The following is a 25,391-nucleotide window of genomic DNA, read 5'->3' as shown; positions in this document are numbered from 1 at the left end:
CAACTATTATCACACGTAACTTCTAAGTTTACTTTAACTAAATGATTCAAGAAAAAAACATCAGTTTTACTTCGCACATCTGACAGCATTTTGCATAGCCACTGTCAATGTATTTCCATTTGTGTGGGTCTTGCACATAGCAATAGGGAAAAGAAAATACAAGTATGAGATAGTGAAGTCAAAGGTGAAGTACCTGAATTTTCTTCCGGTCTGTTTATTATTAGGCCACAAGTGACTTCATCTTAGAACTTTTCATATTTTTGAAAGTGACAAGTACTTATTTTTATAATCAAACCTTTAACTTTTGACAATCCAGTCAGAGCTACAGTGCAAGCTAACAATTGTCAGGGTGTCTAATATGCTTATTAAGAAAGTGGGAAGAATGGCATGTATTCAAGCACATCTGAAAGAGTGGACACCTGCTTGTGCCTAAAAGCTGGATTAAGTTAGCTGTATCATGTGGGGGTGGCCCTCCCTTTTAGAGGTTCTGGGGAGGCAGAGGTTTCTTTCTATGCACAGGTAGCCGGATGAATGAAAGGAAAGGAGAGGGAGAGAAGGGAAAGGAAGCAAAGGGGGGGGGGGGTTAATTATGTGGCATGGGTGACAGAAGGGACAAAGGGCATGGAAAGAAAGGGGTTTAAAAAAAAAAAGTGGGTGGGAACTAACGTATGCATGGGTGTCAAGGTTCCTTCCCCACTCTGAACTCTAGGGTACAGATGTGGGGACCTGCATGAAAGACCCCCCTAAGCTTATTCTTACCAGCTTAGGTTAAAAACCTCCCCCAAGGTACAAACTTTGCCTTGGCCTTGAACAGTATGCTGCCACCACTAAAGGCTTTCCATAGTTCCTGCCAGGAAATTATTTCCTGCATCTGTAAGGATGTCGGAGGGCCAACCTATCCTGGCAAAAATGTCTGTTAGTGCCTGGCACACACTTTTAGCCCTAGCGTTGCTTAGAACTACTGCTTCTGGCCATCGGGTGGCAAAATCCACTAAAGTCAGTATGTACTGCTTTCCTCTGGGTGTGTCTTTCAGAAAAGGACCCAGAATATCAACAGCTACTTGCTGAAATGGAACCTCAACGATGGGGAGTGGCTGGAGAGGGGCTTTGACCTGGTCTTGGGGTTTTCCCACTCTTTGCCACACCTCAAGACCGGGACATAGGTAGAAACATCCTTGCCCATTCCCCCCCAGTTGAACGACTTTCCCAAATGGTCTTTGGTTCTGTTCACCCCAGCATGGCCACTAGGATGATCATGGGCTAAGCTTAAGAGCTTTACCCGGTACTTAGTTGGAACTACCAACTGTCTCTGAGGAGGCCAGTCTTCCTGGTGTCCACCAGAAAGAGTTTCTTTGTATAAAAGTCCTCTTTCTACAACAAACCTGGATCGATTAGAAAAGCTGAGAGGCGGTGGGTTGCTCTGTGCCGCCATCCAAGCTCTCTGGAGGCTTTCATCTGCTTCCTGTTCGGTCTGGAACTGTTCCCTTGATGCTGGAGACATCAGTTCCTCATTGGATTGTGGACCTAGGCTTGGTCCCTCTGGAAGCGATGCAGGTGATGGGGCTGTTTCCGGGGACTGTGAACCACTCTCCACTGGTGCACTATGTTGGGGTTCAGGCTCCGGCTGAGCCTCTTGTGTAGGGTTATCTGCTGCTGCCAGTGCAGGTTTGGTGGGGCCCTCTGGTGTTGGGGTTGCAAGCACTGGATTCAGTGCTGGCAATGGTTCTGGGACTAGCTCTGTCTGGGTCTCTGTGACTGGATCCACTACTGCTGTTGCAGACGTTGGCATGGGGTCCAGTTCCATCACCTCTGACCGGGTCCTGGTAGAAGTTTCCGGAACAGAGCTAGGTGTGACAGCTTCCTTAGCATGGCTGCGGGTGACCATTCCCACCCTCTTGGCTAGCTTCACATGATTGGCCAAGTCTTCCCCCAACAGCATGGGGATGGGATAATCATCATAGACTGCAAAAGTCCATGTTCCTGACCAGCCCTTGTACTGGACCGGCAACTTGGCTGTAGGCAAGTCAAAAGAGTTGGACTTGAAGGGTTGAATTGTCACTTGGACCTCTGGGTCGATTAAATTGGGGTCCACTAAGGAAGCATGGATAGCTGACACTTGTGCTCCAGTGTCCCTCCACACTGTGACCTTCTTCCCTCCCACACTCACAGTTTCCCTCCACTCTGAGGGTATCTGGGCCTGAGGACCTCTGGTGTGATTCCAGTGCAATGATCTGTAGTCTGTTGGGGTTCTTGGGGCAGCTGGCCTTTACATGCCCCGGCTCATTATATTTAAAACATCGCCCAGCTGACTGGTCACTGGGGTGAGGTGGGTTGCTAGAAAATGGTGTGGCAGGACGATAAGGTGTCTGGAGTGTTCCTTGGGGTGTAGTTGGGGCCTTAGGCTGCCCCCGGTAGTGGGGTGTGGTCTGAGGGTGTCCCTTCTGGTATCCGCTCCAACTGCAACCAGGGTTGTTTCTCTCTCCTCCCTCCACCCATTTTGTTCCGGTTTGCCCTGCCTCTCTAGCGGTCCTTGGGACTGCTTGTACTGATCAGCATAAGAAGCAAGACTTCCTGCTGAGTCCATTTTCTTATCCCATAAACACTGTTTTATATCATCCTTGGACTTATTCAGGAATTGCTCCTGTACCATCAAATCCCGCATTCCTTCAAAGTTATTTACAGCCCATCTGTTGAGCCATTTATCAAACAGATCTGTCATCTGGTTTACATAAGCCACATTACTTAGTCCAGGTCCGCTCTTAAGGGTTCGAAATTTTACTCTGTAAGTTTCAGGTGTAACTTGAAATTGCTTTAAAACCAAATCCTTGAACTTATTATAGTCAGAAGCCTCATCAATAGGCATCTTATTGAATATGTTCAGAGCTCTTCCAGTAAATTTTGCGACGAATATGTGGTCATCTTGTGAGCTTCAGGAATTTTATGGAGAGTGCACAGTCTCTCAAAGGTGAGAAAATATTCAGCAATATTACTGGATTCATCGTACTGTGGACACAGTCGCTCCCATTTGTGGATTGTTGGGGAAATTTTGTTAGGGTTATCCAGTAGATTCCGCTCAGCCCTTGCCTTCTCCATCTCCAGTTCATGCTTCCTCTCTTTTTGCCTCTCCTCCTCAGCATATTTCCTCTCTTTTTCCCCCCTCTCCATTTCTTCTTCTTTTGCCTCCATAGCTCTCCTGTGGGCAGTCTCCATTTCTTTTTCTTTGGCCGCTTATGCATCCATCTCCATCTGTCTGAGTTCTACCCATCTTTCACGTTCCTTTTGTCTTTCCTCAGCCTCAAATCTGGCTAATTCCAGCTTCTGCTGAACATTGCATTCTGTCATCCTAACCTTTCTGTTTTTAAACTAACTTTACACCCGAGAGTAAGAAAGAAAACAAAAAAAACCCTGGCTTGTAACATTTTGCTGTGCTGTAACCTGATACCTTCTGTCACTGATAGCTGTTCTCAGCCTACAGAAAAATCTTTTTCTTATGCCTGCTGCTCTGTCCCCCAGGCAGAGAGACAGAATCAACAGCTGCAATCACCTTTTCCAAAACCTTTTAAATCCTGCTGTGCTTCTAGTTCAAAATGATCTCACCACTCTGCCACCATGCCAAGGTTCCTTCCCCACTCTGAACTCTAGGGTACAGATGTGGGGATCTGCATGAAAGACCCCCTAAGCTTATTCTTACCAGCTTCGGTTAAAAACTTCCCCCAAGGTACAAACTTTGCCTTGGCCTTGAACAGTATGCTGCCACCGCCAAGCACTTTAAACAAAGAACAGGGAAAGAGACACTTGGAGACGTCTTCCCCCAAAATATCCCCTCCAAGCCCTACACCCCCTTTCCTGGGGAAGCCTTGATAATAATCCTCACCAATTAGTACAGGTGAACACAGACCCAAACCTTGGATCTTAAGAACAACGGAAAATCAATCAGATTCTTAAAAGAAGTATTTTAATTAAAGAAAAGATAAAAGAATCGCCTCTGTAAAATCAGGATGGTAAATACCTTACAGGGTAATCAGATTAGAAACAAAGAATCCCTCTAGGCAAAACCATAAATTACAACAAGACACAAAAACAGGAATATACATTGCCTCCAGCACAGCTTATTTTAGCAGCCATTAAACAAAAGAAAATCTAATGCATTTTCTAGCTAAATTACTTACTAATTTAACAGGAGTTGGAAGGCTTGCATTTCTGATCTGTTCCCGGCAAAAGCATCACACAGACAGACAGACCCCTTTGTTCCCCGCCCCCAGATTTGAAAGTATCTTGTCCCCTCATTGGTCATTTTGGGTCAGGTGCCAGCAAGGTTATCTTAGCTTCTTAACCCTTCACATGTGAAAGGGTTTTGCCTCTGGCCAGGAGGGATTTTATAGCACTGTATACAGAAAGGTGGTTACCCTTCCCTTTATATTTATGACAGTGGGTTTGAAGGGTAGGATGAGAAGCTTCAATATAATACAGAAGGTGAGAGACCTGAAGAGGGTTTGATAAAATGTTTTTTAAAAAGAATTAGAAAGTCAATAGCAATTTACTTGTAATACAGGCATAATTTCTAGGGCACCCATCACCATGGTATCAAAGTGCCAACAGGGAAATTAAAATGTGAATAGAACAGCAAATTTCTGCTGTATATACAATATTTTACAATTAGACCACACGGAGCAATAACACAGCTCAGAATCCTTGAAAAGCCAAGATCATTACTAGATCACCAGACTACAGGCATCACTTCATAAATTCTTCAGAAAAAGAATCCGTATTTCTTCAATTCACTAACTTGTATCTTTTGCAGTTCTCTCTTCCATCATATCACCAGGAAAACAGCACAGCAATTAGCTTTTCATTTCCACAAGCCATTTTTAAATTTAGAGTATCTTACATTTAACACTCCACAGTGACATACAGAATGAGTCAGGAAATCCTGTATCCAATTGATATTTCAGGAGGACCTCAAGTAGATAGAATAGAGTCACCCAAAATGGAATTTGGCCAGTGTGTACCATCACTAATCTCCCTAATTTTATAAAATGTGCCACAGGAACTTCCATGACCATGAGTACTCAGGACCTTTGTTTTACTGTCATCCAGACATACAGCACAGTGTTACATCGGCTGGAGTACTGCATCAATACTGACTGGAGGGAATAGTGTTAACCACTCAGTAGAAACAGCTAACTTCTTGCACCCTCCATTTCCCATGGAGATTCCCCATCCAATATTAATTAGGCCTGTTCTTGCTTAGCTTTGGTAATTTATTGCGATTACAATCCATGCTGGCACCCAGCTGCACCTTTTAGCAAAAGCAACCTAGACAACATTCAAATATATCATACAAATCTTTCAAATAGCAGTCCTATAACTCCTTCGTATAGGAAAATGGAGAAAATATTGAAGGAAACAAATAATTAGACAAACGTTAACTGAACCATATAAGCAATAATTGGAAACTTACTAGTGCGCAAAGATTTGTGCTGGCTTCCCTCTAAACAAAAATATTTAGCAGGTGCCTTAAAGGGTGAGAAAAGGGACAAAGGTATTTTCAGAATAAGACATTAACTATAACAGCACGAGTCTGGCCTTTATTCCCAATGACCCAAAATATGCCATTGTTATTTTGTAAGTAGTTCTGATCTGCTGTCTCAAGATACGTTACGGCTGATGAGCTTTACATCCTTTACTCCAGTTGCAGAATTCATTCTCACTTGAGGATTGTAACACCAATTCAGCTGATGTTTTTATATCCAAGTAAAAATGTTACCTACAATATTTGACTTTACAGTTGTCTTCTCCAAACATAATGAAAAATCTGGAAGGTAGTTAGCAAAAAAAGCCTTCCGCACTCCTGAGCAACACAGGATACAGAAGAGAGCTCAGTTCAAACTTGGAAGGGGCATGGGTGTTTTCAGTGTACTGGGTTCTTTTTGGTATGCATGTCTTATAAAAGCACTTGTAATTCAACAGCTCATAAAGTGCCCTGGGGTACCATCAAATTATCCCTTACTTTACTCTAACCTTCATCTAACCTCTGTAAAAACATTTGTCAACTGCTGGAAATGGCCCACCTTGATTATCAGTACAAAAGGTGTCTCCCTCCCTCCCCCCCCCCACCCCACCCCCGCTCTCCTGCTGGTAATAGCTCACCTTAAGTGATCACTCTCCTTACAGTGTGTATGGTAACACCCATTGTTTCATGTTCTCTGTGTATAGAAATCTCCCCACTGTATTTTCCACTGAATGCATCCGATGAAGTGAGCTGTAGCTCACGAAAGCTTATGCTCAAATAAATTTGCTAGTCTCTAAGGTGCCACAAGTACTCCTTTTCTTTTTGCGGATACAGACGAACACGGCTGCTACTCTGAAACCTGTACATTAAAAGACACTAGCCATATAAAAATCAGTATGTTCTACTGTTTAGCTTCTGACATTGTGACTTTCATCCAGAGTGGATGAGAACAGATATTTTTAAATTTAAATCAGATTTTCTTATTTAAATCAATGTTTTATTGAATTTATATTTTTTATTTTCAAAAATAAACCTGTTTAAAATGAAATCTGAATTTAATACAAAATACGTTAAGCCCTAAACTTACTGTAATCTTTTAAAACATTTACATAAAAATATAAATATTCTGAATCCATGGGCCTCTATCAAAAACTGAGTTAAAAGCTGCTTTCCTATATTATAAAGAAAGAATCAGGGGGAAGACATCTAACTTTTAGGTCAAGCTTTATAAATATGGCACAATAGGTTAGCCTAAGTAACTTAGTAGATGTCACTTAGGAAATGTCATCGTTAAGAGACCTAGGCAAGCAGGAACTTCCACTCCAGTCACTTTCACATACGCATATTTGAAAATGTTCCCAGGAGAACCTGAAATAATCAGTTAATTCACTGACTATAGTTAATTCCTCTAATATATCATATAGTTGTAAATGTAAGATGTGTTTTGATAATAGAAGTTTAAGTAGTCAAAACATATGGTTGTTTTATTTAATAAAAATAAATTTAATAAACTGTTGTGTGATTAATTAAAATCCAGTTACCATCCTAATAAAGCTTGACACAAATCATGAGCAAAAAGTTAATTAACTAGTACAGTAGCAATATACCATTCGTTTTCCAACAAAAGAATCTGAAAATATCATGCAATATAATTGCTTAAAGAAATATATATCATTATAGTGACCCTCTTAGGTCCGATGTAAGCTGTTTTATGTCAACCTAACTCTGTAGTGTAGACCCTAGTGTAAAGGCTCTATTTATTTGAATATCAACATATTTTAATGGGTATATTAACCAGTGAGAATGCACCTTTCTTTAGAAAATAACTGAAGTGCAAATGGAAAAGTTGATTACAATGGATTTAAATTGAGACTTTCCACCTGGTGATTTAAATCAATCTACCCTGCTTTCATCCTTTTGTGCATTATGCTAGCACTGTAGCTATTCACTTGCACTCATTTCTTTTTCTTTGATTTAACACGACACATACCAAGCCCAGAATTTAAATCATCAGACATTTCTTGATAAGAAACTGATATCCTAAGTATCACACAAATATGACAACTGTGTTCATCCTGCAGTTTAACACAAATTACTGATATTTACTTGCTGATGGTTTAAAAATACTTTTAGATAAAAAAATGTTTTGAGTACTTACATGATTCCCATCACAATTGTGTCTGAACACCTTATAATCTCTATGTATTTAGCCTTACAATGCCTCTGTGAAGTAGGAAAGTGCTATTATTACCATTTTACAGATGGCCAGAGAGACCTACCTAAGATCAGACAGGAAGTCTGTGGTGGAGCAAGGAATCGAACCCAGAACTCCTAAGTCCCATGCTATCACCCTAACCACTAAACCACTGATGAATTTCTGTCAGTAAAAGGCTGGGTGAAGGAAGTGAACGAATACCTAGAGTAAATTGTCAGGGACTACAACCTTTTTTACTTGTTTCTACAATGCCTAGCACAATGGAGTCCAGTCCTTACTGGAATTAAGAGACATTACTGCAATCTCTTTTTGCGACTTCTCCCTTACTGGAGGTTTGCAACCATGGTACCCAATTCTGAATTATCCTCTGCAAATCTCTGTGGATGGATAGCCATTTTGATCCACCCAGCACACCACATTGTCCATCCAAGATCTTCTCTCTCTGCTTCATTTTTTTCTGCCCTCAACTTTCCCTTCCAGTACCGTAAACATGCCTTGCCATCTGAACCTCTTAAAATATGCCCTGCAAATCAAATCTGTCTTTTCATAAGATCTTTAACTAGCATTTTCTGAGTTCCAATAATTTCCAAAACTTTTTTTGTTGGTTACGTGATCAAACCATACTTTCTGTTGCTGCGATAGAAATTATAAAATGCCTCTTCCCTGGTTTTCAGGACAACATGCAGTAATTCAAAACCCAGACTTAACCATCGTTCTTTTTGTGAAAGGACAGATCCTGCAAAGATATATTCCACAATGGTCTTTCTTGAAGAATTTTATGATTTGGCCCGGACAGTCTTACAAGAGTAAAAGTACAGCCTTGAACAATAGACCATCCAATCACATTCTGCAGCCACAAAGTCTGATGAGCCATGATGAATGGAGATGCAGGGAAGAGTTCCAAGGCAACATCACAGAATAAAAATAGCTGCCAGACAACATACACTCCTCAACATTTTCCAAACTTAGTTCTTCTAACCACCTAACATAGGTGACATCTAGGTCTGCATGGAAGCTCAAGGGCATCCTAAGATTCTCAAAAAGAAGAGGAGCACTTGTGGCACCTTAGAGACTAACAAATAACACGTAGCCCACGAAAGCTTATGCTCTAATAAATCTGTTGGTCTCTAAGGTGCCAAAAGTACTCCTGTTCTTTTTGCGGATACAGACTAACATGGCTGCTACTCTGAAACCTAAGATTCTCAAGTATGGTCTCCATCTCCAGTTCATTTTATCCTTAGGGACTACCACAGTATTTTCTACACCCTTAAAAATGACAGATGCTATCTTCAGACATCGTTTGAGAGAGCAAACCAGAAGTCTAGATCAGCAGTTCTCAAACTGTGGGTCAGGACCCAAAGTGGGTTGCAACCCCATTTTAATGGGGTCACCAGAGCTGGCGTTGAGACTTGCTGGAGCCTGGGGCTGAAGCCAAAGTCTGAGCTCTGCAGCCCAGGGCTGAAGTTGAAGCCTGAGGGATTCAGCCCTGGGTGGCAGGGCTCAGGCTTTGGCTTCAGCCATGGGCAACGAGGCTCAGGTTACAGCCCCCGTGCCCAGGGCGGAAGCCCTCAAGCTTTGGCTTTGGCCCCCTTTCTGGGTGGTGGGGCTCAGGCTTTGGCTTTGCCCCCGGGCAGCGAGGCTCAGGCTTCGGCCCTGCTGCCATGCTTCAATCCCCCTTCCTGGGGTCGTGTAGTAATTTTTGTTGTCAGATGGGGGTCATAGTGCAATGAAGTTTGAGAAACCCTGGTCTAGATTATTAGGAAGGGCTGCAGCTTCTTACTGGGAGCATTCCATTCACAATCCAGGATGTCCTGAATGCACTGGACTGCAAGAAATAATAAGCCTTTCCTATAATTCGCTGAAATGAGGTCCTGACATCTCTATGGGAGTCTCTTATTTAAGACCTTTTGTGGGGTGGGGACAGTATCCTGCCTCTGGGGAATTCATTCTCTGCCTGACAAACTGATAGGACATTCCAAACTTAGAGAAGATAGTGCAGGTAAGTCATTTTCTAGTTGTATGTGAAGATTTTGCAATAAAATTGCAGGCATAAACACTTTGACATGTCTAATGAAGTGTCCAGACAATACAGGAAGAGTATTGAAAACAAATAAAATGCTTGATTTACAGACCAAAAAATGCAATAGAAGTCTAAACACACCATGCTGGAATTGTGAAAAGTTGGAATTTTGTCTGCAATATTAACTCTAACATTACATCATTACTAGGTACACTTACTTTAATAGCAAAACAAATTCTGGATCTCAAATTTATTTTAAATGCTGTCTTAAGTCAAGAAGCAGGTTAATGCTGGAAACCTGGAGGTTAGGGAAGAAAGAGGAAGATAGCCAAGAAATAGGCTAATTGTTAAATTTCTGAGTGGCCCTAGAGTAATGTCCGATATCATGGCTATGACCAAACCAATATATTAGGATAATCCGTGGAGTCTCAATCTTTGTCCTTCTGAGCCCCGCCCCAACATGCTATACAAATTCCATGGCCCACCCGTGCCACAACTATTTTTCAGTAGATTAAAAGCCAGGGCTGGCGTTAGGGGGTAGCAAGCAGAGCAATTGCCCAGGGCCCCACGAAGCTAAGTTGCTCAGGCTTCGGCTTCAGCCCAGGAAGGAGGGGATTGGCTTTTGGCCCTGAGCAGCAGGGCTTCGGATTCAGCTTTCTGACCCGGGCTCCAATGAGTGAAATGCTGGCCCGGCTCTCTGGTTTATTTTGGTGGACCCCTGAAACCTTCTTGCAATCCCCCAGGGGGCCTTGGACCTCAGGTTGAGAACCACTAGGATAATTAGCTTTATTTTCTTCTTCTTGAGTTCTCCTTGCTCCAACTGCCCATGTTCAAACTAAACTGTCAAACTATACCACCTTATTCTTCCTCTCCTGAACATCCTTGCCTCCACCTCTGGACCAACTTCTCTACTCAAACTAAGGACTTGTTTATGCAAAAATGCTGCACCCCAAGTTAAATTTTTAAAGCAATTAAACTGGTACAAACCCCTCTGGGGATACTCTTATTTCCGTTTAAACAGAAATAAGAGTGTGGACAAGGCATTTAATAACAGTTGAACTAAATCTGTTTTAACATTCACACCTTTCGTGGAGCAGCTTCCTCATGTTGGAAAGGCCTTAGTCACTCTCTTGATGTTGTATTCAAGTACTGCCCTTGTTCCAATTCCAATCTCTGAATTCCCTTGCTCTGATCACCACTTTATCGGTTAATATTACTCACTTACTCCCTGCCTTCTGCTCAATCACATAAGCCTTCTATGACCTCCAGAACACCAAAATCTGACTCCTCTGCAGTACTTAACCTGCTCCACCCCACACACACCTCCAGTATTTTGCCTCATTTGATTCCCTGCCTTGCCCAACAACCCAACCTTGACTTACTACTTGCATTCACTTCTTCCTTTGCTCAACTGCCTTTAGAGAAAATCCTAGGACCGTACAGATTTCCTTCACTACTGCCTTCCTTACTCTCCCCAGTCTTCCTTGGGAAACTATTCTGCTTCTTCTCTCTGTCTCCTGCACTTACCACCCCAGCAGTTCTTTTCTGCAGTCATTTCTCTCCAAGTTCACACTCAGCCCTGCCAGAACTCTTCAGAACCTCTTCAAAGCAACAGGATAACATTCAGAAACAACTTTCAGCTATACATCTCTCTCCCACACTGGACTTGGATATTGTGGCTTCTCTTCCACTATCAACTTCCAACCACCTCCTCTGTTTTCTCACTCTTTCTTCAGTCTCCCAATTTCTTTCCAGCTACCTTTGAACATGACTAGGTATCCCCTAACCCAGTGGCCCCCAAACTTTTAACCTTGTGGCCCCGCTTACTCCTGTCCGCGCCCCCGTCCCAGGGCCAGGAGCGGAGCCGCAGACAGGAGTAAAGGCGCCGAGGCTGGGGCCGGGAGTGGAGCAGAGGCCAGGGGTCAAGGCTGGCAATTGGGACCCTAGACGTAGAGCTTGCAGCAAGGGCCAGGAATGGAGCTGGGTGGTGCTCCCTCCCTGCGCAACATCCATGGTACAGAAGTGTACAGATTTTTACTGAACACTGTAAGTGGACTTTCTGCAACAGAAGAGAGGAAGACTTAGGTCTGTGCCACAATTTAAACCATAAAAAGGAAGTGATACCATATACTGAAAGATTAAACTGCAAGTGGTATAGTTTTTTTTATTATAACTAGAGCATAGTATAGTACATAATCATGATAGCTGGTGGGTTGTTGGTAAGCTTCATGGAAGAACTGAGTTTAAAGGGAGGATCTGACAGAGGAAAAGGGTTGACAGTGGGCGCACATGGACAATGGTGTTCCAAGCATGAAGGGTGGCACAGAAGGGGGTGTGAAGATGACCATGAGAAGAGCATAAAGGACGTTTTCAGAAAGACTTGAGACAAGTGTATACAGTGGGTGTGCTAGCTGGACAATGAAAGCAGAGATGTAGACGGGTTAAATTATATATGACTCTGAAGGTGAGAACAAGAAATATAAATCTGACATGAAAGGCAAGAAGAATCACAAGAGTCGAAGACGGGGCAGAAGGTGAATGATGGGATAGGAATGTTTTTCGGAGAGGAGTAACAGCTGTTCAGCTTCTTCTACACCTAGAGTGAGAACAGATGGGAAGACAGAGAAGGTTGCAACATTAAAGGTAAGAGATTAACTTGGTATGGACAAATCTGTCAGTGATGGGGATAGAGAGGAAAGTATGGATTCAGAGAGGTCTTAAAGGAACAAAAATCAGAGCCTGAAAAATTTACCAACAACATCTACTACACTAAGGCTCAAGACAACTAGCAAAAAAATAGTTGTGGTACCACATACCCCACAGCCAGACACCATGCAGTGGAAAGGAACCAGGAAGTTTACTTCTTATAATGCACAATTTAGTTACTTTCATGTCTGCCTCTGCTGCTTTCCCTCATAGCAACAGAATTAAATTGACCTGATTCGCGTTATTTTTACTGTTGCCTACCAGTTCTGAAGAGGAAGCGTAAAAACAGGCAAGACTGATTTGGTTTTCACTCTGCTGTTCCTGACGAAAGCCATGAGGAACAGCAGAGGCACTGGAGCTGCCTGCAGATGCAGGAAAACAGCATTACATGGCACCAGGTTGGAAGGTCAGCTTTGTAGTAATACAGGCCACAAACAAAAGGACACGGTCAACTTTTTTTTTTAAACCTATAATTAAGACTGCTATAACTGAAAGATCAGAGAAATAAAAAATGTTGCATCTCTATTTTTCCAGACTATTTACTTTGTGCATTTGGCAGCACTTTGTGTACAGTCACTTCCCCTATTACTTACATGGGACATTCCCACAAGAGTAGAGGGGGAAAAATTAAAGGCCATCGTAAGAGTGACAACAATTGGGAGGAAGACTCAGAGGCAAGTTACCTGGAACTACTTTTAATTCATTGTTAACATATTTACTAGATTTCATACTGAAGTTATCTTTTTAGAATAACGAGGAAAATTTTACCTGTGCTTTCCCCAACATGTCCTTTCTTTGAATAATAAGGCCAGAGATCTGTTCCAATTGGTACTTCAGCCTGCTTGCAGCTTAGGAGGAGAACCAGACCAGTGAGTCACTGGCAGCAGGGGAATATCCCACCTCCTGAGGTTCCTTTCAGTTCAGACAACTTCCACTGCCAGGATAATTCAAATCCACTTACTACAGATTGTGGTAAATATTCTTTGAGGAACAACCTCTCCAACTGCAGAGGATGGTAAAAAATCCATCTAATGGCAAACCCATATCCTTGGATGCCAATTTTCATTTCTATTCTGGACGATCCATTTGTCTCTAGGGTGGGACCATATTACTCTAAGAAAGGAAGTTTTCAGGTAAGTACTGATACATTTTCCTGTTCTTCTTTGTGTTAATGTGCACATATTCATTGCTATGAAAATCCCACTGTAGTGTGCCTCCAGGGTGGGAGACAGGTTCATTCTTTAAACTTGGACATCAAAAATGAGTTAGATTATACGTATACCTCTCTTCCATCTTCCCCTGGACACTAAGGTTGGAGACTACTTCTACCAAAAGAAAGGAAATGGCATTCTCTAAGATCAGATGACCACTATGCAGAATTTGGTGAGCTAATGGCTGTCTAGCAGATCTCAATATAGGAGACATGACTACTCTACCCTGAGAATGTCAATGCTCTTGAGAACTGGACTGAAGCTTAACTGAAGGAGGAATATTTCTTGAATTAATTTAGGGAATGAATGCTATGACAGTTGTGCAGACTACTGGTCCAGAGTAGAAGTCCAAAACTGGGTCTCATCAGAGAAAGCTCACAACTTCAAATAAAAAAGCCCCTGTTTGATTGGGATAGTAGCCGTCAGGAGGCCTACTCTAATAGATGGGAAAGGACAACACTTTCTGTAGGGGTTTAATCTGGATAGCATGGCAGGGAGCAGAATGAGGTTCCAAGGCTGTGGTCTATGACCTCATGGGGTTTGAATAAGGCTGATGCACTAAGAAAATATTTAATGTTGAGAACTGTACAAAACACTTGCCGGCATTGACAACATCAGTGCTGTGTCTGGTATCCTCCACCCGCTACCCAGAGGGAAGTAGAGGGGCAGGAGGCAGCTGAATTCCATGGTCAATAGTGTGGCAATTGGCATTGGCTGTATGGACTCAGGAATGATCTTTCATCTGGTGTGCTGCTCTTCGGGCTTCATTTTCCTCATGAAGATAGGGGAGAAAGGCTGCTTGCCCTGGAGCCAGTTCTCTTCCCAGTCCTGCCTGGCTCCTCTCCTGCTGGGGATGATATCCCTGCCTTTCGCCGGCGGCTTTTCCCAGCCTTGCTTGCTGAAGCCTGCAGGGCCACCAGCCGCTGCAAATGCCTCAGAAGGAGAAGGAGAGCTGGGGGGATGGTCTCCCCAAAAAATCAAAGACTGCCCTGGCACAAAGCTGGGGATTACACATTTTTAAAACAGAACTGCCAGTTTAAAAATTTCTCTCCAAAAAGCTCTGCAACAAGGAGGGCGGGGGGAGCCACTGGCCACAGTGTGGAAATAGAAATAAATGGAGGGAACTTCAGAAGGAGAAGCATTCCTCAGCTGCCAGTGACTGACAGGTCTAGTTCCTCTCACCCAGCAGGCACAAGTACCCACTGTAATGGACCTGAGGACCACGGCATGAAGAAGAAGAAAGCAATGATTCTACAGAAGTTAACAGCACTGATCCCCACACTCTCCTGGAAAAAATTCCCATTTGCCAATAAGGAATTAATTTCTCAAGTGTTGATAATATTTAGTGTATCGTATTGAAATCTGTTAAGACCCCCTAAACAAACTGATGGATTCTGAGCTAACACAAAAGGCACATACTCCTGAGGCCCCCAATCCCATGGAGGGGGTCTGTCTCTCTTATCTTCATTTATACACACACAATTATACATATAGATAGAGAGACGAGGCAAGGTCAGATGGCTATAGAAAAGTAGTGGGAGATAGATTATATTAGCTCCAGGCTAAACAAATCCCTGGTACCAGGATAAGTGAAATGGCAGCTGCTCCAGGTCAGTTAAGACACCTGGGGCCAATTAAGAACTTTCCAGAAGGCAGGGAGAATGCTAGGTTGATTGGGACACCTGAAGCCAATCAGGGGCTGGCTGAAACTAGTTAAAAGCCTTCCAGTTAGTCAGGTGGGTGTGCATGTCAGGAGCTGTGGGAGGAAGTTGTGCTGTTGGAGAGACTTAAGTAGTACACACCAGATCAGGCACAAGGAAGGAGACCCTGAGGTAAGGGTGAAGTGGAGCTTGAGGAAGTGAGGGCTGCTGTGGGGGAAGTAGCCCAGGGAATTGTACATGTCATGTTTCTAAAAGGTCAGCTACCATAGCTGATACTATTAGGGTCCCTGGGCTGGAGCCTGGAGTAGAGGGTGGGCCTGGACTCCCCCCACCTTTGCCCCCTGATCAAATCACTGAGACTGGGAGACAACAGAGACTGTGCAAGGAAGGATAACTTCTCCTCACCTCCCTCGCTGGCTTATGATGAAAATGGCTCAGTAGACTGTGACCCTTGTCTCTAGAGAGAGAAGGGTTAAGTGGAGGGTCACAGTGAGCCTCTGAGTCTAGCGAAATTCGCCAGGAAACGCGGGACCCCTGGAGGCAAGGACAGAGCTTTGTCACTATATATATATATATAACCTTACATCTGAATGGACTCCTATGATTCCAGAGGGACTCAGCATAATCTACCTGCATGCAGGCCACCAAAATCAGTGGCACTCCATTCAGATGCAAGGATCCATGCTCAGAGACCCTTTTGCAGGATTGCTCTGCAACTAAACCGTAGGTTTGCCTACATTGCTCAGTGCTGTGAAAAACTGTGCACTCTGTGTAACGTAGTTAGGTCAACCTAACCCCCACTGTAGACAGAGCTAGGTTGACAGAAGAATTATTCCATTGGTCTAGCTGCTGTTTCTCGAGGAGGTAGATTTATCACAACAATGGAAAAACCCTCCTGTCACTGTAGCAAGTGTCTACATTACACAGGCTTAGCTGCAGCACCACAGCTGTGCTGCTGTCGTGCTTGTAGCGTACACATACAGTGTATACACACTCTTGGACAACAAGTTTGACTATGTGGACATACACATAAAGAGGCATGACTTTTATGGAATTATAATCAGGAGAACTGCATAATAAAAAACCAAAACACGATGTCTGCCACATGTAGTATTCACGGTTAAGAGACACCATCAATTAGAAATCTCTTATTTAAAAAAAAAAAGAGAGAAAGTTAGAAGTAATTTCAGGCATTACACCTCCCAGAGTTCCACTGTCAATATTTTGGACTCAATCACATCTCCTCTTTTGCTGTGTGAAAGACTCATACAAATAGGGGAAACAGACAGTACAGACAACACTGTCAAAGGCACAAAAAGGCACAAACTGAAGACATTTGTGTGTCTTTCAGTAACAGTAATTATAGGTATTACCTGCAACTATAGAAGATAAAGAATTATACAGGCGTGTTATTAAGTCAGCAGTGTTCCTTTAACTTCACTCATTTTGCATAAGTGTAAAATTCTTTAATTCTTTCTGAAGGTGCAAATTCATATCATTCCATTCATAAGTCTGTGGGCGTTGGAAGTTTTCAGACAACAGAATTAGAACAGTGGCATTTATATGATTTAACATTTGGAGTGGCAGTTGCCCAGATGCCAGCCATATGAATGTTGAATTTGAAGTACTGAACGTGATGTAATTTGGTGCTTTAAGTAGCATTAAAGCATTTTATTGCCACTGATTAACTACGCAAATATTAACAGGTAAACACAAATGGCATATGCTCATACCACTTGTTAAACCCCTTTCAGCATGCCAGTAACGGCAGACAGATGAAAACTGATTGTTCAATATATTTGGACCTTCAAAAAGCCTTTGACACAGTCCTTCAAAAAAGGTTAAGCAACTAAGTTGTCAAGTTGTGTCATGAATTAGAAAGGGACCAGAGACAAAAAGAGAAGGACTAAATAGTTGTCCGTCAACTAGGCAAAAGTTTAACAGTGGAGTGCCAAAATATTTTGTGCTATGGCTGGTGTTTAACATTCATTTGTGACCTAGAAAAGAGAATGAACAATAAAGTGGCAACATCTGTCAATGACAAAATTATTAAAATCAAAAATAGAAAAGACCATGAGGAAATGAAGAGCAGTTTCTTAGCTTGCTGCTTTAACTACATTACCTCTTCTTTGCTCCCCCACAATTCACTGTTAACATATGCAAAGTAATGCAAATTGGACAAATAATTTCAACTACTCATACATGTTGGTCAGTTCTATATTAACTTTAACCACTCAGAAAGAGACCAGGCATAATCGTGGATAGCTGTAACCACATCTTCTCCATGTGAAGTAGCACTCAAAAAAGGCAAACAAAGTGTTAGGGTAAAATAAGTTAAAGTTAAGACCAGATGTCTGTTTAATGCTCCACTCTTCTAAATGCTCTAAAATCTACACAGTTACTTGGATTGCCTTAAAATTTGCTGTCCCTTATGCAGGATTCTGTTAGTGATCCAAATTTGGGGCTATTTCCTGAGATACAGCATTTCTTACAGTTGAGTGATTCTAGCAACCTTTTGTTGCTCACATATAGAGATCAAACAAAGACTCAGATAATTGCATCAGGATGTCCAATGCTAGCGGGTGACCCCAACAGAGTGCAAGACACCATGCAGAACTTTGGGCAAAGGTATTTGTAAAAGATTTTGCTTCTGTTTGGAATATCAGAAGCCTCATGTGTTAAGACATGATACACTAAAGCTATTTCTTACTGCAAATGCATAGTGTAAGGCTAACTAGTTGGAAAACGACGTCTACAGTGCAATAAACTACCCACAGCTGGCCCATGTCAACTGACTAGGGCTCGCAGGGCTATAAAATTGCACTGTAAATGTTCAGGAGGGGAGAAGGTCCTGGAGCCCGGGCTCCAGCCCGAGCCCCAAAGCCTGGACTCCATACCAAGCCTGAATGCCTACACTGCAATTTTATAGCTCCGCAAGCTGGATTCAACTGACATGGGCAAGTGGGTAGTGTATTGTACAGTAGACCTACCCTTTGTCACAAGACATGGGTCACGCCGGTGAAGTGTCACAACACCAAATCTGAGCTTCACATCAGGCACAGAGTTTAAATTCAACCCAGGGTAGAAATCTGAGCCAAATATGTGGACATGTTGCTCCAGTGTGCCTGTATCAAAAGGGGAATCTTATTCTAGGGAAATGTAATCTGAGTACCGTAGACTATCAGAAGATGCTGAGATTTTTTTTTTTTTTTTTTTTTTTTTTTTTTTTTTTTTTTAAAGAAAATTAACTTCTTCAAGCAAGTGCTCTCTGGAAGAGTGATTGGGGTGGAAGAGTGGGGGGAGGGGTTGGGGGCAGGTGATGGGGAGAGGAAATGGACTAGGATATATACTAAGGAAGGGTTGGATACTGGAAAGGGGACATGGGGGTGAGTGATTGGGGATGGAGAAAATAGGGGCGGGGCGCCTGTCAGCCCCACATTCTCCTCCCATGTCTGTGTGCCCAACCCACCTACAGGAATGTGACCCCTGACCCTTTCCTGCCCTCCCTCATGTAAGGCAGATTCTGGAGGGTGCTTGCCTATCTGCGGGATTGAGACCCACTTCCTACCCCTTATGCGAACTGGGATTTGGGATCACTGCCCCTCTCGGGGTGTCTGAGCCCCACTCCCTGCTCCCCAAGGTGTGTACACCAGGACTGGGGGCCTCCGCCCGTCTATGAGGGTCTGACTCCATCCCTGTTCCTCCTCATGCAAGCCACATTCAGGGGGTTTGTCTTTCTGGGGGTGTCTGAGCCCATCTCCCTACCCACATGTGATCCCGAACCTGAGGAAACTCTACCTCTTTGAGTGGAGACCTTAGAACAGGCATGCTTGGAGCATGCATCAAGAACACTAACATGGGGTGAGAAGCTGAGAATGGGTTTACACAACTTTCCTCAAATTTCAGGGGTGGGCAAACTTTTTGGCCTGAGGGCCACAGCTGGGTATGGAAATTGTATGGCGGGCGACGGTCACGAAATTGGGGTTGGGGTGTGGGAGGGCTCTAGCTGAGGGTGCGGGCTCCGGGGTGGGGCCAAAAATGAGGAATTCAGGGTGCGGGAAGGGACTCTGGGCTGGGGAGGTGCGGGGGCGTGAGGGCTCCAGCTGGGCGTGTGGGCTCTGGGGTAGGGCTGGGACCAAGGGGTTCAGAGGGTGGGAGGGAATCAGGGCTGAGAGAGGGGGCTGGGGCACTGGGGGGTAGCTCAGGGATGCAGTCTCCAGGCGGTGCTTACCTCAAGCAGCTCCCGGAAGCAGCGACATGTCCCTGCTCCAGCTCCTATACGGAGGCGTGGCCAGGCAGCTCTGCTGTGCACTGCCCTGTCCACACGCGCCGCCCCTGCAGCTCCCATTGGCTGCGGTTCCCGACCAATGGGAGCTGTAGGGGTAGTGCTTGGGGCAGGGGCAGCGTGCGGAGCAGAGCCCCCTGGCTGCCCCAACGTGTAGGAGCCAGAGGGGGGACATGCTGTTGCTTCCGGGAGCTGCGCGAAGCGGCCCCTGACCCTGCTCCCCAGCTAGAGCACTAGAGCAGGGCAAGCCCCACACCCTCGATTAATACGGCTGGCAGGCCAGATGCAGCCCGTGGGCGTAGTATGCCCCCCCGCTCTATTTTCTGGTTTTCAGAAGGTTTTTTTGCTGAACTCTATGTTCCGGAAGAACACACACTATCACCAGGCAACCTTGACTCGGTGTTAATACACTTTTTTGCCACTTAGTAAAGACTGAGATGAAAAAAATTACTGAAAACATGTCAGTGCCATTGCATAAATGGATGGCATGCCCTCACCTTGAGCTGTGCGCACAGTTCTGGCTACCTCAACTCAAAAGAGCAGAAATAGAAGGTATCTTAAACAGACAACAGAAGTGATTAGAGATATGGAGAGAGATTGAAAAGACAGAGTTTAGTTTATAAAGACAACAAATAGAAGGTGATATGATAGAAATATGTGAAAACAGATGCCGCAGTGAAGATGAATTGAGTGTTCCAACTTACCCACTCAGAATACAAAGGGGCGTTCAGCAAAGGAGAAAAGAAACAGGTCTGAAACTGACACAGGATTTTTTTTTCTTAAGTATGATATAGAAATGCTGTACCAATGAGATCAGAGGCCAAGAGAGCAGTAGGATTGGGTAGTAGAAGTTAGTGGGATTTAGAAAAGGGGTCGACATTCACATGAAAAATGAGAATATCCAGAGTAACATGGGACAGGATAACAAAAGTCTATGACAAATACATACCCTTGTGCATTAGGACATAAGCCACCTACTAACAACCAACGGCTAGGAGGAAATTTCTCCTTGAGATAGATTGTTCATTCCACGATTGACTATAACAAGAACCCTTACACCTTTCCCTGAAGCATCCAAAACAGACCTCTATCTACAACAGGCGGACCACTAGTCATGGCAAATACTATGTTTCTAAATGCTGTTTGAATGCTAAATAAGCATGATTATGACATTGGCATGCCTCTTCTTGTGATAGCTGTTGATCAGAAGCAAAGAGAACCTCAACTGAGGGAAATGGTGCATCTTGAACCGTTATACAATCAATTATCTGCTTTCAAATCAAAGCTCTGTGGTGATTTTTAGCCATCTGAAATTTTGCCCAAGCTTGCTTTCTCTCTGAGTAATACATTATTATTAAACTATGTCTGTATCTTGATCCCTTCTCAGATTTGCAAGTCTCTTCTATCCTTATTTCAGTATTACTTATTAACCAATACATTTAGAGAATATCCAAAACATGCCTTCTGATTTGACAAGAGGTGGGTCCTGACCCCCAGGGGCATCATGGACGATTTCTTTTAACTTAAAGTATTAATTTAAATATGGGCAAGTGTCATAAATATAAAGGGAAGGGTAAACTCCTTTAAAATCCCTCCTGGCCAGAGGAAATCTCCTCTCACCTGTAAAGGGTTAAGAAGCTAAAGGTAACCTCGCTGGCACCTGACCAAAATGACCAATGAGGAGACAAGATACTTTCAAAAGCTGGGAGGAGGAAGAGAAACAAAAGGTATGTGCGTCTGTCTATATTTTGTCTTTGCCGGGGATAGACCAGGAATGAAGCCTTAGAACTTTCAGTAAGTAATCTAGCTAGGTACGTGTTAGATTATGATTTCTTTAAATGGCTGAGAAAAGAATTGTGCTGAATAGAATAACTATTTCTGTCTGTGTATCTTTTTTGTAACTTAAGGTTTTGCCTAGAGGGGTTCTCTATGTTTTGAATCTAATTACCCTGTAAGGTATCTACCATCCTGATTTTACAGGGGGGATTTCTTATTTCTAATTACTTCTATTTCTATTAAAAGTCTTCTTGTAAGAAAACTGAATGCTTTTTCATTGTTCTCAGATCCAAGGGTTTGGGTCTGTGGTCACCTGTGCAAATTGGTGAGGCTTTTTATCCAACCTTTCCCTGGAAAGGGGGGGGGGGGGTGCAAGTGTTGGGAGGATTGTTCATTGTTTTTAAGATCCAAGGGTCTGGGTCTGTAGTCACCTAGGCAAATTGGTGAGGCTTTTTTACCAAACCTTGTCCAGGAAGTGGGGTGCAAGGTTTTGGGAAGTATTTTGGGGGGAAAGACGTGTCCAAACAGCTCTTCCCCAGTAACCAGTATTTGTTTGGTGGTGGTAGCGGCCAATCCAAGGACAAAGGGTGGAATATTTTGTACCTTGGGGAAGTTTTGACCTAAGCTGGTAAAGATAAGCTTAGGAGGTTTTTCATGCAGGTCCCCACATCTGTACCCTAGAGTTCAGAGTGGGGGAGGAACCTTGACAGCAAGTTTCCGTTTTTACAACATAATTGCTAAATACATATCACGTTCTAAGACAAACCCTTATTATGTTCATATTAGTGGATGACAGAGAGGGAACACGGCTTGTCAAGCTGATACTTGAACCAAAAACAGGGGACATGGTGATGTAAACATCACATGGGTTCAACTGACCTGAAGCACCCTTGTCTCTATCCATCATCTTTAATTAGAATTAAGGAGATGACTCACGCACAACAGCAGCACTTAAGGTTGAATGACAGGCCCAATATTTTAGAGGTGGTGGTGGGGGGTTGTTTGTTGTTTTGGTTTATTTACAAAGTTTACCGAGTTTGCACAATTCAGTATGCTGAGCACTGGGGGCTGGAACGGGTTGGTTCAAAACAAGTGCTTCAGTATTGTGTTGTCCTCTCACACACAAACAAGTGCCAGCAGCACTGCACTCTTGACCAACCCTAAAGAACAAACTAGTATGCATGCAAATTAGCCAACAAAGGGAATAAAATACAGTTAGAGGTAAAGGTCACTTTAGCTTCAAGTTTTTAAAAAGTATTTGCCTTTCAAGACCTTTGTTTCTTTTTTCTCAGGGGGAGGAGAGGGCGGCAGCATTTGGGGTCTATTTAAATGAAATTAAAAAATCTGAAGATTTTATTTCCCATTGGTATCAACGATCCAACAAGCTTTGCCACAGAATGCAGACATGGAGAAGAAGATTCAGGGAGTTGGAAGATGTTGGAGAAAGAGCTGTGGAAAATTCAGTCAGGTAAGTGGATAAAGGAAGACAGAAGGGAAATCTTATTTTTGGAATTGTGAACACCAAAAAAGTCCCAGACAGGAACCTTTGGGTTTGAATTGTTGGCTTTTAGGGGTATTGAGGAGCAATGGAATTATTTAATAAAAGAAACAGTGTATACTACATGACCTCACATTCACATCTCTGAATACATAAATTTGATCAGCTGCCATCATTTACTACTCATTTAGAAAATGAATAGGAAAGAAATACACGTAGGCTTCCGGACTAGCACATGAGCCCAATGTCTCAGTTTGTACTGAAATTAGCATATCAAAAACATTTGCAAAGTGGCACAATGACTTGAGTTGCAAAAGAAGCCTACGTTTTTGGCTCTTACAGTGTTTTAGTAAGCCTGGTTCACACTTAAAAATTAGATCAACGCTGCTATGTTGCTCAAGCCTGTGAAAAACGTCATGCCCTGAGAGCCACAGTTAGGTCAACCTAACCTTCGCGGTAGACACGGCTAGACTGAAGGAAGAAGGGCTTTTTTGGCAACACAGGAAACCTCTGTTACACCAAAGCTGTAGTGTAGACATGCCCCAAGATAAGTACAGTAAAAGCTTTTTTAACCAGCATGTTGGGGGAATGGGAAGTGCTGGTAAGTGAAAAAATGCCAGTTAAGAAAGAGCGCAGGAGTTTGGGGGGTGGGGTGTGCAGGGCTGCGGGTTAGGGTGTGGGGCGCTCTGGGAGGGAGTTTGGATGTGGGACAGGGGTGCTCACCTCAGGCGGCTCCCGGCACGCGGCAACCAATGCCTGCGGACTCTAGGCGGAGGCACACCAGGCAACTCTGTACACGCTTCCCCCGTCCGCAGGTGTTGCCCCTGCAGTCCCACTGGCCGCGGTTCCAGGCAGGGGCAGCACACAGAGCAGCCTTGCCACGCCTCCTCCTAGGGGCCACAGGGTCTGGTCGCCGCTTGCGGGGAGCCGCCCGAGGTGAGTGCCCGGCGGATCCAGCACCCCGCACTCCCTCCCGCACCCAAACTCACTCCCAAAGTCCACGCCCCACACACCCCTGCGAGCCCCAAACCTGCACCCCTTCCCCGCACTCCGAACCCCTCGTGGCCGTCCCTCCCCCTAGAAGCAGCAGGGACATGTCGCTGCTTCTGGGGAGCCACGCACGGAGCCTGCCGGCCCTGCACCAACCGGACTATAAACCAGACATTCTATGAAGATTAGAAATGCCGGTTTAGAGAGCTTTCCAGTTGGTACAGGACCAGATAACACAGCTTTTAATGTGAAAAGAACACATGGTTTAACCCTGACAGTGTCCTGCAAGTTTCAAATATCCAATGGCTTATTATAAATTATTTGGAATAAAAACTGGATGCAAAAATTAAGAAATATTGTCATTGTAGTGAGTGGCTCTCCACTGCTTGTAACACACTGGACATCCTGCTTTTACAATCTAGTACAAAAATGGGCATACCTCTACCTAGATACATGCAGGTTTACTGAAGAAGTCCTATGCCTTTCTACCTAATGAGAAATTGCTGGTTTGTTACCCAAGAACATACTGCTCATAACACAAACTTTCTTCTCCTCCATAAACAACATAATTCTAAAAGCAAGCATCAATGTGTTTTATACTGCTATGTAATTGTTAATGCATTTGCATGTTGGTCTAAGGTTGTTTTGTTTTTTTTATATATCTGGTATCACTGCAAGGAATACCAAAAATTTTTATTTTACAGTATGCTTACCTTGTACTTTTGAGTTTCAAATAGGATGTGATATTAAAAATCACAAAGACTATCAGGGACACATACAGAATGCAAAAATACTTCAAATTCATTTTTTAAATTCACTAGATATCAAATGACAACAATTTAAAGATCCAAAATAATTAGATACAAATAGGGGACTTCAGAAGAGCTATAAAACAAAGGTCATGAAAGATCCCATGGTTCTTTTATGAAAGACAGGTTGTTAATCCATTTGCACCGATTTAAATTACAAACCTAATTGATTCATATCCTCTAAAACTGAGCTTTATCTTTCCTCTGACCCTAACATTCAGAACACTCTCCACTACCGTGATGTCATCTTTGTCTTCTTTCTTCCTCGGCTTACTCATAGGATGTAGAGATGGAAACCCGAGAGTGAGTTTGTGGCGGGGGGAAGGGGCGGAGGGTGAGAAAACCTGGATTTGTGCTGGAAATGGCCCAACTTGATGATCACTTTAGATAAGCTATTACCAGCAGGAGAGTGGGGTGGGAGGAGGTATTGTTTCATGGTCTCTGTGTATATAATGTCTTCTGCAGTTTCCACAGTATGCATCCGATGAAGTGAGCTGTAGCTCATGAAAGCTCATGCTCAAATAAATTGGTTAGTCTCTAAGGTGCCACAAGTACTCCTTTTCTTTTTGGTTCACCCTGGTCTGCCTCGACAATAATGGAAGATTATTCCATAATGTATATGGATTAGACACTAGTAAAACCTAATTTTACATTTGTAAAGTATTGGGGCCTCCTCCACTTCCCTGGAGAGATTATTCACTGAACATA

General features: G+C 43.5%; 1 protein-coding gene across 3 annotated transcripts in view; it reads right to left on the bottom strand.

Moving 5' to 3' along the window:
* The window catches only part of ACER3 (alkaline ceramidase 3), a 78,169-nt gene that overhangs the window by 50,304 nt on the left and 2,474 nt on the right, over nucleotides 1-25,391 (bottom strand). The window contains exon 1 of one of the 3 annotated variants that reach the window (XM_043527853.1): nucleotides 5,462-5,737. The exons of the other annotated variants lie outside the window; for them this stretch is intronic. The gene's annotated coding sequence lies outside the window, so the exon portion shown is untranslated. Of the gene's footprint in view, nucleotides 1-5,461; nucleotides 5,738-25,391 lie in introns of those variants that run through there. 3 annotated transcript variants of the gene reach the window in all.

The sequence above is a fragment of the Chelonia mydas genome, chromosome 1 (genome assembly GCF_015237465.2).
Source record: "Chelonia mydas isolate rCheMyd1 chromosome 1, rCheMyd1.pri.v2, whole genome shotgun sequence".
In the NCBI taxonomy this organism is placed as follows: Eukaryota; Metazoa; Chordata; order Testudines; family Cheloniidae; genus Chelonia; species Chelonia mydas.
The sequence above is the reverse complement of the archived record's forward strand: the minus strand, read 5'-3'. Positions and strand labels throughout refer to the sequence as shown.